Genomic DNA, 17114 nt, shown 5'->3' with positions numbered 1-17114 from the left:
TCCACAAATCGCAAAACCCCAACATGAAATATCTCCAGAAAAAAACTCGAATAAACCTAGACCCCCATCTTCCAACGTAGACTCTTACAATCATGTATCCTTCTCCAACATAAGGGGTCTACGTTCTAACCTTCCAGAGGTTGAAATCCAATTACAGGAGACGAAACCAGACATATCCTTTCTAAGCGAAAATGGAATAGGGCCGACCACTTCCCTAGAGGAGTTTGTAATTAACGGATACTCTAACTTAACATCTAAATTTGACCCCAAGACGGCCATAGGCATGGAATATGTGCCTACTGGCAGGGATATCTCTGAGAAGGTCCTAATTTACCTTATATGTGCTTTCGGGTTGTACTTGCTTACACCACTGTGTTTATATTTGTCCTCTATCGGCCCCATAACAGCGGAGTTACTATCTGTAAGAGTATATCTGAGAAAATAGACCAGATCCTATCTGCACATCCCTCGGCTAACACTTAATACTGTGGTGACTTCAACGTCCATAACATGGAATGGCTGCCCCACTCAAATAAGACAGACGATGAGGGGAGGTTTTGTCATGATTTTGCCATTACTTATAACCTCACTCAGATTGGTCGCGAGCCCCCCTGTGTGCCCGGTACTACAAGTCAGTATGCAAGCCTTTAAGACGTTTTTTTCTCAACTTCCCCTGAGCTATGTTCATGTTCCGTTCTTTCTCCTCTAGGATCCTCCGACCACTCCGTCGTATCAGTTAAGATGAAAATAAAATGCAATCGATCCCCAGACGTACCTCTCCACCGTACCGTATACCGATACTCCATGGCTGACTGGGATAACTTCCGTACATTCATATCTGATCTACCTCTGCATTCGATGTTTAAAAAGGATGTGCCCTCTATAGTACCAGACCTGACCGAATGGTTAATTGTAGACATAGACCGATTCATACCATCTAAAAAACTCCAACAAAAACCTAACTGCCAGCCATGGTTCTCTCAAGAATGTGCTGCTGCCATCGCGCATAGAAATCACTTTCTCCATAGCTACCAACGTAATAGATGCACTGAGAATAAAGCTGTTTTCATGAATGCCAGCAACCACTGTAAAAGAGTATGCAAGAGAGCTATATGCGCAGTCTGTTAAATCCAAAGTAGCTGATCAGCGGCTTGGTTCCCATCAGTTTTTGCAAATAACAAATTGGATCCTGAACAGAAGTGTGCGTTCTATCTCGACCATTATCAATGGACCAGAGGTCATCTCGTCAGCATCAGACAAGGGCAAACTATTTGCCAAGAACTTTGCAGCTAATTCTACCCTATGCGACGATGGCCATCAACTCCCCATATCTCCTCCTATAACACAGAACACGCTATGTAACATAAAAATATCCGTGTATGAGGTCGCCAAGCTAATCTAGAACCTTAATTCCAGTAAAGCAACTCGCCCTGATGTCATCCCAATTATAGTGTTTAAAATCTTCAACCAGAAATTGCCCCCATACTTACGAAACTGTTTAAGCGTTGCCTTAAGGAGAAGTGTTTTCCAACACCATGGAAAATCTCCTCAGTATGTTCTGTATTTAGGAATCCAGGTAATAAGTAATCTCCCTCTCAGTACAGACCAATAAGTCTCCTGTGTGTCATGAGTAAGTTGCTGGAATCCATATTAAATAGAGAAATAGTCAACACCTCAGCAGAAATAACCTTCTTAGTGAAACGCAATATGGTTTCAGTTCTGCAAGATCTACCACAGATGTGCTAACGGTTATATCTCGTAGGATTAGCGAATCTCTTGACAAAGGCTTCATTTCTAGGGCCAATACTCTGGACATATCCAAGACATTCGACAAGGTATGGCATAATGGCCTACTTCACAAGATTTCCAGCTACGGTATAACTGGAAATGTTTTCTCAATCATTAAATCATTTCTCTCTGATAGGCTCATAAGAGTAGTGGTTGCTGGACAAAAATCAGAGGCCTGCAGTATTAATGCTGGACTCCCTCAGGGGTCCATCCTGGGCCCAACTCTCTTCCTGATCTACATCAATGACCTCCCTAAACACATACTTAAATCATTCGTTGGCATCTATGCTGATGACACGGCCATCTACGGCAACATATCAAAGGCTGTAAATGACAAAGTTCTCTCTGATTCTCTCTCCTCTGATCTCGAGCGCGTTGTTCAGTGGGGGAAGACGTTGCTAGTTACCTTTAATGCATCTAAAACCAAACTCCTATCTTTACATCATCAACGCTCTGATCCCCATCTGACATCAATTGAAATGGATGGCTCTCGTCTAGGAGAAGCCCCATGACTTTACAAGCTTCTGGGTTTGACCTTCACTCCTGATCTGAAATGGAACACGTACATCAAGTCTGTTGCCAAGGTCGCTGGAAAGATGGTGCGATCCTTTTACCGCTCCAGAAGATATCTCACTACTGATGCTATTCTCTATAAAAGCCAAGTACGTCCAAGGATGGAATAATGTTGCCATATCTGGGCCGGAGCTGCTAAAAACAGCTATTCTGCCTTGACAGAGTACAAAATAGACTTCATGGCTAAGTGGGGGGTCCTTTCTCTTCCCTGCAACCTCTCTCTCACAGAAGTGACGTGGTAGGTCCTCGTCTGAGCTGCAATCTGTGGCCCCCTTCGCCAATATTTTACAAAAAACACCCGTCTAGCTGAAACCACTGTCAAAAATTTTCCCTACTCTTTATCTGTGCCTAAATCAAAACATAGATTCCATGAACAAACTTTTTTCTCAGAAGTGCATGCCTGTGGAACTCTGTTCTGTGTGCCTGCTTCCCACCTGACTACAACTTGGATGTCTCCAAGTCCAACGTAAACAAATTCCTGATGAACCGCCGCCTTAAGTAGACACTTTATTAAATCTCCACACTAACGTACTGTACATGCAATAACTCTTATCACTGAGTGGCCTCTGGGCCTTGATAAGTGGTGACCACCTTGTAAAAAAAAATAAATTGATGAAACCCTCGAGCTGTATGAGTCGGATACAACCTACAAACGTACGTCCGTCACATCTAAACATAGCTTTTTATTCCAATGTTTTTAAGTATAACCCATTACTATGCGGCAGATTCCACGGTGATTATAACATATCTGCCCTAAAATAAAATATTAAAACATACTTAATGTAGAATCTTTTTACATGTGTTAAACTTTATATCATTGGTTATGTTATATATTTCAAATTACAATGTATCTATATTATTAAATCTTATCCTTGCATGGCTCTCAAGCTAAATAGGGGATGCAAAGAATATAAATTTGTTTGCGTTTAAATTCGGCTTTAATACTCTATAGTAATGCACTCGACAAACTTTTGAGACACATGTAATCGATAGTATAGATTATCACTATATATATATATATATATATATATATATATATGTATATATATATATATATATATATATAGTAATTTATAAAATATATATGGCGATTAAGCTACACTGAATATTCCGCGTTTCATCCACTCTAGGATTCTTCATGCTTATGCGCTATGCAGGCTTATGCGCTATATGAATACTCCTAGAGTGGATAAAACGCGGAATATTCAATGTAGCTTAATCGACATATATATTTTATAAATTATTAACTAGTTCTACCTTCGTACTGAGCACTTTTGACGTAAATACTTAAACCAGGATAGGCTCGCAACGTCTCTTCTGTGGGAGAGAGGTTGCAGGGTAGAGAAAAGGGAATCCCCCACTAAGCCACGAAGTCTATTTTGTACTCTGTCAATGCAGGATAGGCTGTTTTTAGCAGTTCCTGCCCAGATATGGCAGCAGTATTCCATCCTTATCATCAACTATGAAGATGAGGATAACACTCCGCAAATAAATATACAAATTACTTATCTCAATGAATTCTTCTAATAAAATTAAAAAATAAAAATAAATATAAAAAAAAATAATAATAATATATAAAAATATGGTGCTTGTACTTTTATAGATGCAAAAAAAAAACATAAATCTTATTCAAGCATAGGCGCCTGTGGAACTCTGTTCCGTCTGTCTGCTTCCCACCGGAATACAACTTGGATGTCTTCAAGTCCAATGTTAACAAATTCCTAATGAACCGCCCCCTTAAGTAAACACTTCATCAAATCTCCACACTAACGTAATGTACTTGCAATAACCCTTATCCCTGAGTGGCTTCCGGGCCTTGATAAGTGGTGATCACTGTGAAAAAAAAGACGTTCTTCTATGTCCTCTGAGCAGATTCTTTTCATCTGTTGTCTTCTATAGTTGATGTTTTAGGACCAATCTTTGTTAAACAGCCTTCACTTGTTTATTTTTTCTACGTGTGAAAATATATCGACGAAGGCGCGAGTCTGTTTCTGTATTCGCGAGAGCCATCTCGTCATAACATTCAAATATTGTTTATATAAGTAGACGTCTAGATTCGAAGAGTTTGTGTTCGTTGTGGTGATGGGGAAAGGTTTCGTTAAAGGGAAATGAAAGGCCGGATAAATATTGTGATAGGATCAAGGAATAGGAGAGTAAGTATTATACACACAAACACAACATACAGAGTTTGCACGCGGCCTGTACTAATATATACTAATGAGATAAGTGAAGTATCGTGGTAGTCGCTGAGCTGAGTTAAAAGAAAGTAGAACAATGTTTTGTTTTCTGATCATCATTACATTTTAATAATAATAATAATAATAATAATAATAATAATGATGATAATAATAATAATAAATTGGACCTTGGGGAGGCTTAGTGCCACTCAAATTCAAGTCTAAACCAATGGCTACTGCCAGCGGGGAATCAATGGTAAGCGGCTGTTGCGATGACGCAAATTTATTTGCAAATACTATCGAATGAGGTGAAGAGAGCTGGGCGTCTGAGGAGACTTGTTGTCACTCAGCTTCCAGAGAACACCACAGGTTTCCAATCAGATCGTTTGTTGACTTGTGTGAAAGCTTCATGTAAGCCAATAATAATATTACCGGTCCCAAGAGAGTTTAAATGAATTCCTCCAACTTCACGATTTCTCTCCAGCTTTATGAATTGTTACCACGATTAAATACGAAGATATTTGTGTACTTCCATTAATATTAAATAAGACACAGTTCCACTCTGACTTGAAGGGCTACTTTATGGGACGCTATTTACAGGGGCACTATGTAGGTGTTTTATCCACGAGATGCCTGTTCACATAACAGTTAAACTTCTGCATATTAGTACAGCCAGGGAAGCAGGAAACAGAAAGCGAATTACAAAATCTAACTGTTCAAAGGCCTTCCAATAGTTAGCGATCTGTGAAGTGAAGGGGTAGGATTTTGCTGCTTATCGGTTTTGTCGTGTTATTTACGGGGAGGAAGAAAGAAGCGCTGCGATTCTGTCAAATCATAGTCTATTAAAAGACTGAAGTCTCTAGAACTTCTGCATATCAATCGGGTTAGGTAAGAAAGTAACCTGGAGGGAATTCCAAAGTCTAACAGTTTATTAGATGAACCTATCAGAGGAGAAGGTTTTCCAGCATCTAGAGATTTCCAAAGTGTAATGGTGGGATTTTGCAGTGTCGGGTTTGTTGGGTGTATTTGCGTCGAGATGGCGCAAGTGCTAGAAGTTTGTCAAAGCATCTTTCTGTTAAAATACTTATAAAACAGGCACAAGGATGCAATATTGCGACGATGGGACAGAGGTTAAGGTTTGCTGTAAGGTGCATGACCTATTACGTTGTAGACTTTTATGAACCCTCTCAAAGAATGCGACGCTAGTGGTAGATGAACCAGCCCAGATGTGGCACTAATGAATCTATGCATGGGTACATCGTGACTTCAAAGATATACAAAATTCTGTCGGGCGTGAGGTATATTCCAAATATATTTTGATAATGATAATAACATTTCTGGCAAGTTTAAATCATGTAAGTTTAGCCAAATCAATTATATGGTTTTCATTGTGAAAAAAATTCGAAAATTTTAAGGTCAAAGTAACAAATATTTGTAAAAAAAATTATTGATAAACGATACATATCGCCACTAGGCCGTATGTAACTATCGCGATTAGTGAACATGTTTATAAAGAACATCTAAAGTAAAGAGTTTTGTGTTACAAAATCTTTGTTTACATTACATTTAATTTTTTACATATAGCTACAGATGATCAAAGAGCATAAATAGAATTTCAAACGCAAATGGTCCAAAGAAAGAAGTTCTAAGAGTAGACACGGGATTTTTGCAGTGAATGGGTGAGATTTTGCTGCTTGTTGGGTTTATTAAGAATATTTAATTTGAAGGAAATAAAAATGAATTAAGTTCTTCAGGGCATGATGCGTTCAAGGGAGGCACCGTTGTGGCCATGGGAAGTGATTGCAACTTTGTAGACAGTGATGGATCTATGATAATAAACATGTTTCTTTATCATATCGAAGAAGGGAAGACACGTATTTGTTGCTTTCGGCAGATGTGGCAAAATGCTGCATGCATGAGAGAATAGTGTTTTTATAGATTTATAATAAAAAAAAACTTGCAAGTGTGAGGAGTTTTCTAGTATGGCAGAGTGCGTTGGTGCATCGTACTTGTATGCATTTTTTGTAGAAAGCATAATTAAGCTGAATAATAATACGTTTTATTTAATAATTATTTCATTAATAGAAATCAAGTTGAATGGCTTGTTTAGATTAGATGATTGATTTTCTAGCGTCCAATAGTAGAAAGATTGGGCGAACAAAAACGAAACGTATCAACTTATGATATGAACAAAAGACTCCATTACTTATTATTTATTATTTATTGTCAAATCTAAAATTTACGCAAGATTCACTAAAATACAGAACATTGACTTATCAACTCATTAGCATACTCTAAACGACCTGAGAAACATATTATAAAGCATAAGTTCATCAACTATCTTGAATTAGTTTTCTAGCTTTGAGGTATGTCAGTTTGTCAGTATCAATTCTCACCAATGCATACATCATGTTTTACTCGTAACGTTCAGATATATTACATAACCCGCTCCCTTCTCAAACGGTTGACTGACCTGACTTTTGTCTAATGTTTTTTTGTTTTTTCTAGTTGATTTCGATCAAGTAAATTAATTAAAGTGAATGTTACTAAAATATTTTCGACGTTTGAAGTAAAAAATACAATATTTATAAAGAAATAATTATGAGTAACTACTTAATTAACGTATCATACAAATGGTTTTTAAATTAATTAATTTACTGACGCGTATGTTTATTAGTTTAAATATTGTAATTTTCTTTATAATACGTTAGCAATTCAATCTCGAGTAACCACATTTAAGGAGATCTATAAAATAGAATTTTCGTTTATTTTTTAAATTTTTATATTTTTGGTCCAAATATTTTATCTGTGTCTCCTCTTGATACTTATCTCAGAGAACAGGTTTTAAAATATAAGAGGACTACTAAACAAGGTTTTGTTCGCATTAGATTTAAAGGCGAGCATGTTATAGGCAACCGGAAGTATTGAATTCCACAGACGGAAGAAGATTTCCGTTTAGTTTTAGGTAAAGACGGAGAGTGGGGGAAGTCGTTGGCGGTTGTTGTAGCAGTGTATTTGTTTCAAACCTTAAAGGAGAGGGACCATAGATTGGAGAACAGTCGAGCACCTACCATGAAAAATGATGACAAAACGATAGATTCGCGACGAGTCTTCTATAAAAAAAGACATCGCACACTAAATAGGGCAGACGGTCTATCACTTTGTAAAGGTGTGAAAGTGTTTTATCTGGAGCTTGCACATGGCAACATCTTAGGACGAATCTGTCTCTAGTACAGATAGAAGATTATATCGAGAGTGAGGTTCTGTCTAGATCGGTGGAACTCACTCACCATTTTTCTAGCTATTTTACCTACAGATTTCTTGTAGGTTTTCAACTCCATGTAAGGCGTAAGGGCTAATCTTAGAAGTTTTTCAACACAGGTCTTTTTTCAAGGCGTGCGGCGTTCATTTCCATTGATGTAACGTCGGGATATTAGGGTTGCTGATGAAAAGATAGAAGTTTGGTTTTGGATACATTGAAGTTCACTGTCCTTTTTTTACGCCATTGTATTGCACACACAAGGTCAGAAGAGAGGGAATCAGTCTATGAAATGCTGCCATAGATGGTAATATAATTTACATAGATGTAGACGAATGAGCGAAGAATGTTTTGGAAGGTCGTTGATAAATATGAGAAAAAGAGTTGGTCGAATCCGGGTTAATATTTTTCAGGGACCATTGCTTTGCTGGGATCAAGGTTCTCGATATGTTTAGAAATATCTCGAGTACTTATATGGATATCGCTCAGAGTATTGAGAGTCACAGGAGGAAATACTAGGAGTAAGCAACCATTATAACTCAGGGTGCAGTTTGATTGGCGTTTGGGTTTGTCAGATGTCGAATTAATTACCTCAGCTCCATTGATGGTGTTTAGGATGGACGCTACCCATCTTGTAAAATTCGGGGTTCTTTTTATCGAACTCGGCAATCTGCATGGGATTCCGAAGAAACTCTTTATTAATTTCACGCGGATAGGATGCTCTTGTTCTGTTAGCAATTGACTGGATTTAAGTCCTAAGTAATTTGCTATTGTATTTTGAGTGTCGTCTGCACTGACAATTTTAAGTGTCGTCCGCACTCTAGAAACGTGTAAATTTATTTTTAAGGTTTCGGTTCGAAATTCGAAATAATACACCTGAAAAAGGCCGAAGATTACATCACTCAGGATTAGAACAGTAGACCAAAGAATCAGAACATTATGAATAATCTATGCTCATCTAAAAATTCAGAAACTTGAAGACCTTACTTCAGCTCTCTTAAAAAAGTAACTCAAGTATTGATAATAAAAAGAGTTTATTGGACAAAATACGAAGGTGTATTATAGTTTCTTATATATCAGACTAGAAGTGTTACTGGTACTTATATAAGTTGACGCATTTTTATCTAGATTTATAATAGAACACCAAATAATCACATGATTTAGAAAATGAAAGGAAATGCTATTGCTGAATCAGCTTGTGGGCAGGAATCTCCACTGCTGAGGCCTATGTGTTCAGATCTTATCAAGACTCAAGGGGATGATGATAATATTCAATTGCTGAATTTTCCTCGCATTTCCCCCGAATAGAACGTTAAGTTTTCTTTCTTAAGTCTTCTGGGTAACATTTATAGAGATTTTTTATCAGAAAGACAAAAAATAAAACAACGTGCTGATATGATAAATGCACATACAAACGTTTCAATGTTTTATCGATAAAGAAACGATTCGCTTTTTGCGAAATAAAACGCAACACATCAGTGGTATGAATCACGTGAGATATCACATTACTAGCACTATTTATTAGTTGGAAAAAAACTTTGAAAAAATCTTGTCGAGATTCTTAAAAAAGTGGTAGTCAGTGGGTGAGAGCTCTAGAAAGTATTGTGGATGAGGCGGAATTTCGTAGCCTAATTACTTCAACGTCTGCAGGGGCGGTTTAGCAACAGGCTGTCAGGCTTTATCGTGGAACAAAAATTGGGCTTATTCTGTTGTTTTGTTGTCGAAATTTTTTATGCATTTCATCTATTTGCTAAGAGTACTTCTCTGTCGTAATGGTCTCACATACATTTAAAAACTGTAATGGATGAAACTAAACAGACCACCATAGCAGTCAGCATGACCGTCTTTTGGTGTAACTCTGAAATGTCGTGGAGTTTCGTCTGTGTAAAACCACAGAGCTGAGCGTCGCCGGTTGTCGTTAAAATGCACATTTCATTTCAAGCCACAATTCGGTCGAGAAACGGGCCGTTCTTGTTTCGTAAAAAATGAATAGGCGACACTTTGTAATTGCGTTTCTTTTGGTTGTTCAATTCGTGAGGCATCTATTTATCAAGTTTTTTTTTCTAATTTTACTCAAGTGGTTGGAAATCGTCGTATACGTTACCTCTAATTCGGAAGCTAGTTCTCGAACAGTTGTGCGTTGATAGGCTTCGACGAATACTCTTAATTGATTGTTGATAATATCAAATAGCCGACAACTACGTTTATATTTTAAAGACTCTCATCGCCGCTACGAAATTTCTTCAACAACCATTGCTGTACGTTCGGTGGTGGTTCCATGGTCAACTATTTCGTGAATATCACGAGCTGTTTTGCCTACATCTGTGGCAACTGTAACAGCGCCTTACGTTATCAAATAAACCACGGAATCACAACACACGCTGAACTCGGCAGATCTGAGGTGTACAACATAATTGTTTTCAAATACAAACGGATGAAACAAAGTTATAATATTTTAATTGATAACATTTACAGATGACCACGCTAATATTTACACGGTAATAACCTGTCACATGAATTTAATCATCCTTAACATTCCAATTTTTATATGATCTGATAAACTGCGGATCATTTAAATCAGTAAAAAGTGAGTTTGGAAAGTCAGTTAAATACGAAAAACATAATGCCAACTTCTGCACTTTTGTAATTTTCTTTTTTGAGTCTTTATTTTGTTTTGTGCAAGTCAAATAGTTTTGCGATTATATTATCATAATTGAGGATTCCAAACAGAACGATTGACCGTGAGGCTTTAACATTACTCAATCGCCAAACTAAGGGATACTTTAGTATTTTGTGCGAATAAAAATATCTTACCTAAACTAAACCCTGGAATTGTCTGATCGAACAGTCAGAAAAATTCTACACACTGATATGCAGTTCTTTCCATAAAAATTAATGGTTACTCAGAAACTGCACGAACGTGACCGAGAAGATCACGTGTCAAAATGTGGGAGATGTTTCTGCCGCACCCTGTATAACGTACATTATTATATTGTAACTTATTTTATTGATGCAATAATATCTTATCAAATATTTTTTAATTTCTCACAATAAGATAGACTATAGTTGTCTTCATGAATTGATTATTCATGTAATCTTGTAGGATTTGTATTATAATTACTATTTTTATTTTGAGATGTCAAGATTAGTACAGAGTCTGTAGAAACTAGCATTCATGACCATTTGAATATGCATAAGGTGTCTGCCAGATCGATTCCCAGGTTGCTCACACCATTCAAGAAGCAAGAACACGTCGAGTGCTCGAGGATGAATTTGGAGATGTGCCAAGAAGATGAGTCAAAGTTTTTCAAAAGACTGATTACACAGGATGAAACCTGGGTCCATCACTATGATCCAGAGACCAAAGCCCAGTCAATGCAGTAAAAGCACTTGGACTCACCACCTCCAAAGAAGCCAAGGGCGCAGCCCTCCGCTGACAAGGTCATGTTCACAGTCTTCTGGGACCAGGACGGAGTTGTGATGACAGATTTCCTGGCAAAGGGTACCACAATTACAGGAGCCTATTATGCTTCACTTTTGAGGAAATTAAGGGAAGCTATCAAAATCAAGAGGCGGGGCAAGATCAGCAAAGATACTCCCCTCCTGCAGGACAACGCTCCGGTCCACAACTCGCATGTCGCCAGATCAGAAGCACGGGCGCGTTGTTATTAAACCCTCTCCCATCCTCCCTACTCTCCTGACCTTGCACCCTCTGACTTTCACCTCTTCCCAGCCATGAAGTTGTTTTTGAAAGAAAAGCATTTCCCAGATCATGCAAGCCTTGATTTCTGAAGTCACGTCGTGGTTGGACGACCAACCTGAGGTGTTCTACAAAAACGGTCTGATGGGAGAAATGCATAACTCTGGGTGGTTCCTGTGTAGGGGACGACTAATAACTGTGCAAAGATTCATTGCTCTACTTTTATGGGGAGTGGGTCAGAAGCATTACTTATTGCACGCCCCTCGTATGGTTAAAACAGTAATTACTTGAAAATTACTTGCGATCATGGCTGATGGAACGAGAACAAAATACACTGTGGATGAAATAAAATTTTAGCTCGGAATTCCGTATTTATTGTCAAGTTTAGCACGTGAAGCTAGTCGGAATTTATGACGTCCTAAATGATGTTAGAATTACAGAATAGATAAGATCATTTATCCGTATAATCCAATAATAATTACTAGCTGTTCGCCCGGCGTTGCTAAGTTGTACAATACGCTATATGTATTACTATAGAATTAATATGCTATAGATTATCATATACCACGAGGAATAATTTGCCTGGTTGAGTAATTCACAAAAAAATAAGTAAATAATAATGGTGTTCATCAAATTCCTTCTGTGTTTGTTTACCTATGACGTCAGCTGATATTTGGGCTTCACGACCTTAAAAAATAATCTTTCTTCTCTCATGAATAAAAAATAATGATGTTTACATTGGAATATGCTACGTTACACCGCTCAATGTTACACCGGTGTAACGTAAAAATATTTCCCTTTAAAAATTATTATTTATCTATAAGAGAAGAAAGACTATTTTAAGATAAGATTTTCTCGATTTTCGATATTTATCGGATGAATTAAGAAAACATATCTAAAGAAACTCCCAGACATGTGAATTACCTTTAGTGTGAAATTAACAAAAGATAAGCTCAGCCGTTTCGGAATTTATAAGGAAAGTACTCATACACAGAAACTGACTTTTATATAATAGTAGAGATAATTCATTGAACCCTCAAATGAAGCTATTTATCATTGTTTAACGTTTATCTCTTTTAACTACATTCACAGTAAAATTGTATTTTTATTCTAATATATTTATAATGCCACGAAATACTTTCACAAATATGAACATTTGTTTTTATACTTATTTATTAATTTATGGACTTTCATCATCATCTCTTATAGTTGTTGTTTCACGAGATTTCAGCCAAGTATTCTTCGGGCCTTCATCAGATGGTTTACAGCGACAGGATAGGAATGCTGAATCTCTTAGCTGTATCCTCAGTAATAACTGCCTTCCATAGTTGTTTTTGTGTCACATCATTTTGGGCCAACTAATCCTCTGACGTTGGGTAGGATTGAAACCGCTATCTTCAGACAATGCTCACCTGGAACCGTAGAGATGCAATGTCTTTATCCACTGTGCTAGAGCCACCGACGCGGCTAACCACCTGAGGAAGGTAAGATGAATAGTTGGCCAAAACGTCGTGAAATAATAAATAATAAACGCATTATTCATCTAAAAAAAATAACATTTGATTTTTTTTTTTTTTTTTCATTTTTTCATTAGTTACCATGACGACGGCTTTTGGAATGTTCGAGCTTAAAAGAATCCTTCCTTTCTGGATGTTTATTATTCTTTTTCTATTGTTGATTAAAGTAAGTGTAATTTTTTAATACTTCATTTAATGATCCTCTCTCTCTCTCTCTCTCTCTCTCTCTCTCTCTCTCTCTCTCTCTCTCTCTCAGGTTGACAAGAAAGGAATTGCGATTTTTTAACTTTTAAATTCAGATGATAATACCTCTTATTCTTTTTCTATTGTTGATTAAAGTAAGTGTAATTTTTTTAATACTTCATTTAATGATCCCCTCTCTCTCTCTCTCTCTCTCTCTCTCTCTCTCTCTCTCTCTCTCTCTCTCTCTCTCAGGTTGACAAGAAAGGAATTGCGTTTTTTTAAACTTTTAAATTCAGATGATAATACCTCTTATTCTTTTTCTATTGTTGATTAAAGTAAGTGTAATTTTTTTAATACTTCATTTAATGATCCCCCCCCTCTCTCTCTCTCTCTCTCTCTCTCTCTCTCTCTCTCTCTCTCAGGTTGACAAGAAAGGAATTGCGTTTTTTTAAACTTTTAAATTCAGATGATAATACCTCTTATTCTTTTTCTATTGTTGATTAAAGTAAGTGTAATTTTTTTAATACTTCATTTAATGATCCTCTCTCTCTCTCTCTCTCTCTCCCTCTCTCTCTCTCTCTCAGGTTGACAAGAAAGGAATTGCGATTTTTTAACTTTTAAATTCAGATGATAATACCTCTTATTCTTTTTCTATTGTTGATTAAAGTAAGTGTAATTTTTTTAATACTTCATTTAATGATCCTCTCTCTCTCTCTCTCTCTCTCTCTCTCTCTCTCTCTCCCTCTCTCTCTCTCTCTCAGGTTGACAAGAAAGGAATTGCGATTTTTTAACTTTTAAATTCAGATGATAATACCTCGGCCCAAGCAAACATTCATTGATCACAATCATAATTAACACACTTTTGCCAACAAATGTGTTTATGCCAGTAACGTGAAAATCTCACGTTCTGGTAGCGATGATGTCGTTGAAGGCGTTTTGAACATCGCTTAGGTTTCTGAAGCATTTCTGGCGCAGAAAGTTGTTGAGATGCTATTATGTGGTAGCCGGTAAGTGAGATGTCTGGAGAGTATAATCGATGACGCAGCGTTTCTTAGCCCAATTCGTTCAAATCTGCAGGATCAGTTCAGTAACGTTCGGTCAAGCATTGTTCTGGTGGAAAATTGAACCTTTTCTGTGCAAAGCTGCTGGGTATCTTTTGTTGCATTTCTAATGCATTTCATTTATTTGTCGCCAGTACATCCCCATTGTAATAGTTTAGCCTGCAGTCAACAAACTGTAATAGATGAAGCCAGCTGCAGACCATCAAACAGTCAGCATTATCTTTTGTTAATGCAACCTTGGCTTCTGGAAGTGTCGTGAAGCTTCGCTGGCGTCTAACCACTGAGCCGAGCATCGTCGGTTTTCGTAAATAACCAACTCTTCATCGCAAGTCACAACCCGGTCGAGAAACGGGTAGGTCTTATTACGTAAAAGAAGGGAAGATGAAATTAAATAACATTATTTCTTTTGGTTGTCGTTAATTGTATGAGGCATCTATTTATCAAGTATACGTTACGTTTAATCCAGAAACAACAGGTATGCGTGGATAGGCTCCTAATTGGTCCTTGTCAACATTCGATGGTTGACCACTACGCTTATTATCCTCAAGACTATCGTTGCCGCTACGAAATTTCTTTAACAATTATTGTGCTGTGCATTCAGTAGTGCTTTCTGGGACAAACACTTAATTGCTCTCGCGAGCTGTTACAGTAGATTTTCAGCTTAGCTTGAATTGAAATAAGTACATTGTGCGACTTTTCGTTCATCTTGTATTGTACGTTCTAAAAAGAGCACAAACGTATTTGAAAACGCTTGTAATTTAAACGATTATATAGAGTAAAAACGTCCTTTAAAATGATATATAAATAAACGTATTTACGAAAACTTATTCCAAAATACATCATTCGAAATAAAAATTAAAAGTTCTGCAAGAACTTTATTATCAATCCAATTGTATTAAATAGAATACACGCCACGTGAAAGGTAAGATTTATTCAATTAACGAAACAGTGTAGCACAACGTTTTTGTCTGTGATATTAAATATAATGCTATTAAAAGATTTATCTAGAATCCTATTGGAATTTTGCATGAAATTAATTCCATTAACATAATTCTAGGAACCATCTAAAATTTAAGGCTTAATGTAATGGCGACTAGAAAAGCTGAAACTAAACAGTTATAACGTTTTGGAAGTCTGTTTATTAATTCTGTGTCCTTTTTATCGTTCTGATTAGTTTTATTACTCCTTCCAAGAACTGGCTGTTGTACTTGCCATATTGACTGTAATCAAATACGTTAGAATTAATCACCAGGGATAATTAACGAAACTGGGACAAATTATAGAAAGAAAACAAATTGTCCAGAACCGATTTATTTAATCATCTATGATGATGAATCCAGACGGATTAGAAAATACCTGAGCTCATGGTAAATATGGTTACTACATGAGCCAATTCTTGCTAGAAACAAGAAAATAAATTAGAAAAAATGGAAAGCATCTTAACCCGCATTACTACACATGAAATGTCTATTTCATTCAAAGATATTCAACGACAGTGTGCCGGCTTTCTTGAATCTTGTGTGCTGTGACGTTGCTTGACTTTGGAAATAATCCTATCATTTCTCACGCTCTCAACATCCTATCATTAATTGCTCGCTAGGTTAGCATATTGGATAACATAGTCTGAGCGAGTGTAACAATCCTACTAATGAGATATCGGCTTGAAGTCCCTTTGATTGGACGATGATCACAACACTTGTTTGAGATGATGTCGGTCCATTCCATAGTCGTGTTTTGTCGCGATTGGATTGATATGTTAGTTAATAGATTCTCTTGTGTTTGGCGGGTTTGGTCAAGTGATAGCGTACTTGGCTCGCACGCAAGAGATTCGGGTTTCGAATCCCGAGTTCAGATGTATCTAGCTGATGAGCACAAACGAAGGCGAAACTTGAAAGTTGAGCATCCGGTTTGTTGGCTTTCTTTGTTCTTCTAACGCTCTGAAAACTCTAATATATTTTTGTGCTTCTGTGTGTGTGTGTCCGTGTGTGTGTGCGTGCGTGTGTGTGTGCGCGCGCAGACTGTTTTCAAGTCCAACACAAACAAATTCCTGATGAACCGCCCCCCTAAGTAATGACACCTTACCAATTCTCCAATACTATTGCTACACTCTCCCTTTGATATCTGTACACACAATAACCCTTATCCCCGAGTTGCCATTGGGCCTTGATAAGTGGTGAACTCCATGTAAAATAAATCATTGGATACAATATGAAAATCAACAAGGAATTGGCTCTATAATAAATGCAAAAAGGTGGAATGGAAGAGAGAAGAACACGTTTTGTTAGACAAATATGTATATGTAATAGCTAACTATAGTTGTAAATAAGCACTTAATTACAAGGAACTAGCAGGGAAACAATACGTTGCCCGAGATTGAATTAGATCAACGAATGTTTCATACTTCCAATATATTTACTGTTATCGAAATCTATTTTTAGTCGGATTGATTTATTACCTAATCTACACGGAGCCCCACAACAGTAAATCTGCAGAAAGCTCTATATGTCTCCCAGCAATTGCTTAATCCATAATATGGTGTAGTTAACATTACATTTCAGAGAACCTACCCTAAATTGAACAAATTATATTTTTAGAATAGTTTGGATTTAAGTTTGAAATATAAAAATCAAATATCATGGTTCAAATATACTGTAAAAAAAAAATAATTACCTCCGATTCACCTTTGTCTTATCAAAAAGAAAACTTTCCGTTGATTTTATACGCTGGACCGTTCTGCCAGTGCCGTGAGAACATTTCTCAAAGTGACTTGTGATCTTAGGTTATATAACGGTGTTAAATTTCGTTAAAATTTGACTGTTCCTTTTTTAATCAGATTTTTTTCGATTATCAATTTAC

This window comes from Euprymna scolopes, chromosome 14 (genome assembly GCF_053919585.1).
Source record: "Euprymna scolopes isolate OS-2025 chromosome 14, ASM5391958v1, whole genome shotgun sequence".
Lineage (NCBI taxonomy): Eukaryota > Metazoa > Mollusca > Cephalopoda > Sepiida > Sepiolidae > Euprymna > Euprymna scolopes.
This window is presented reverse-complemented; position numbering follows the sequence as displayed.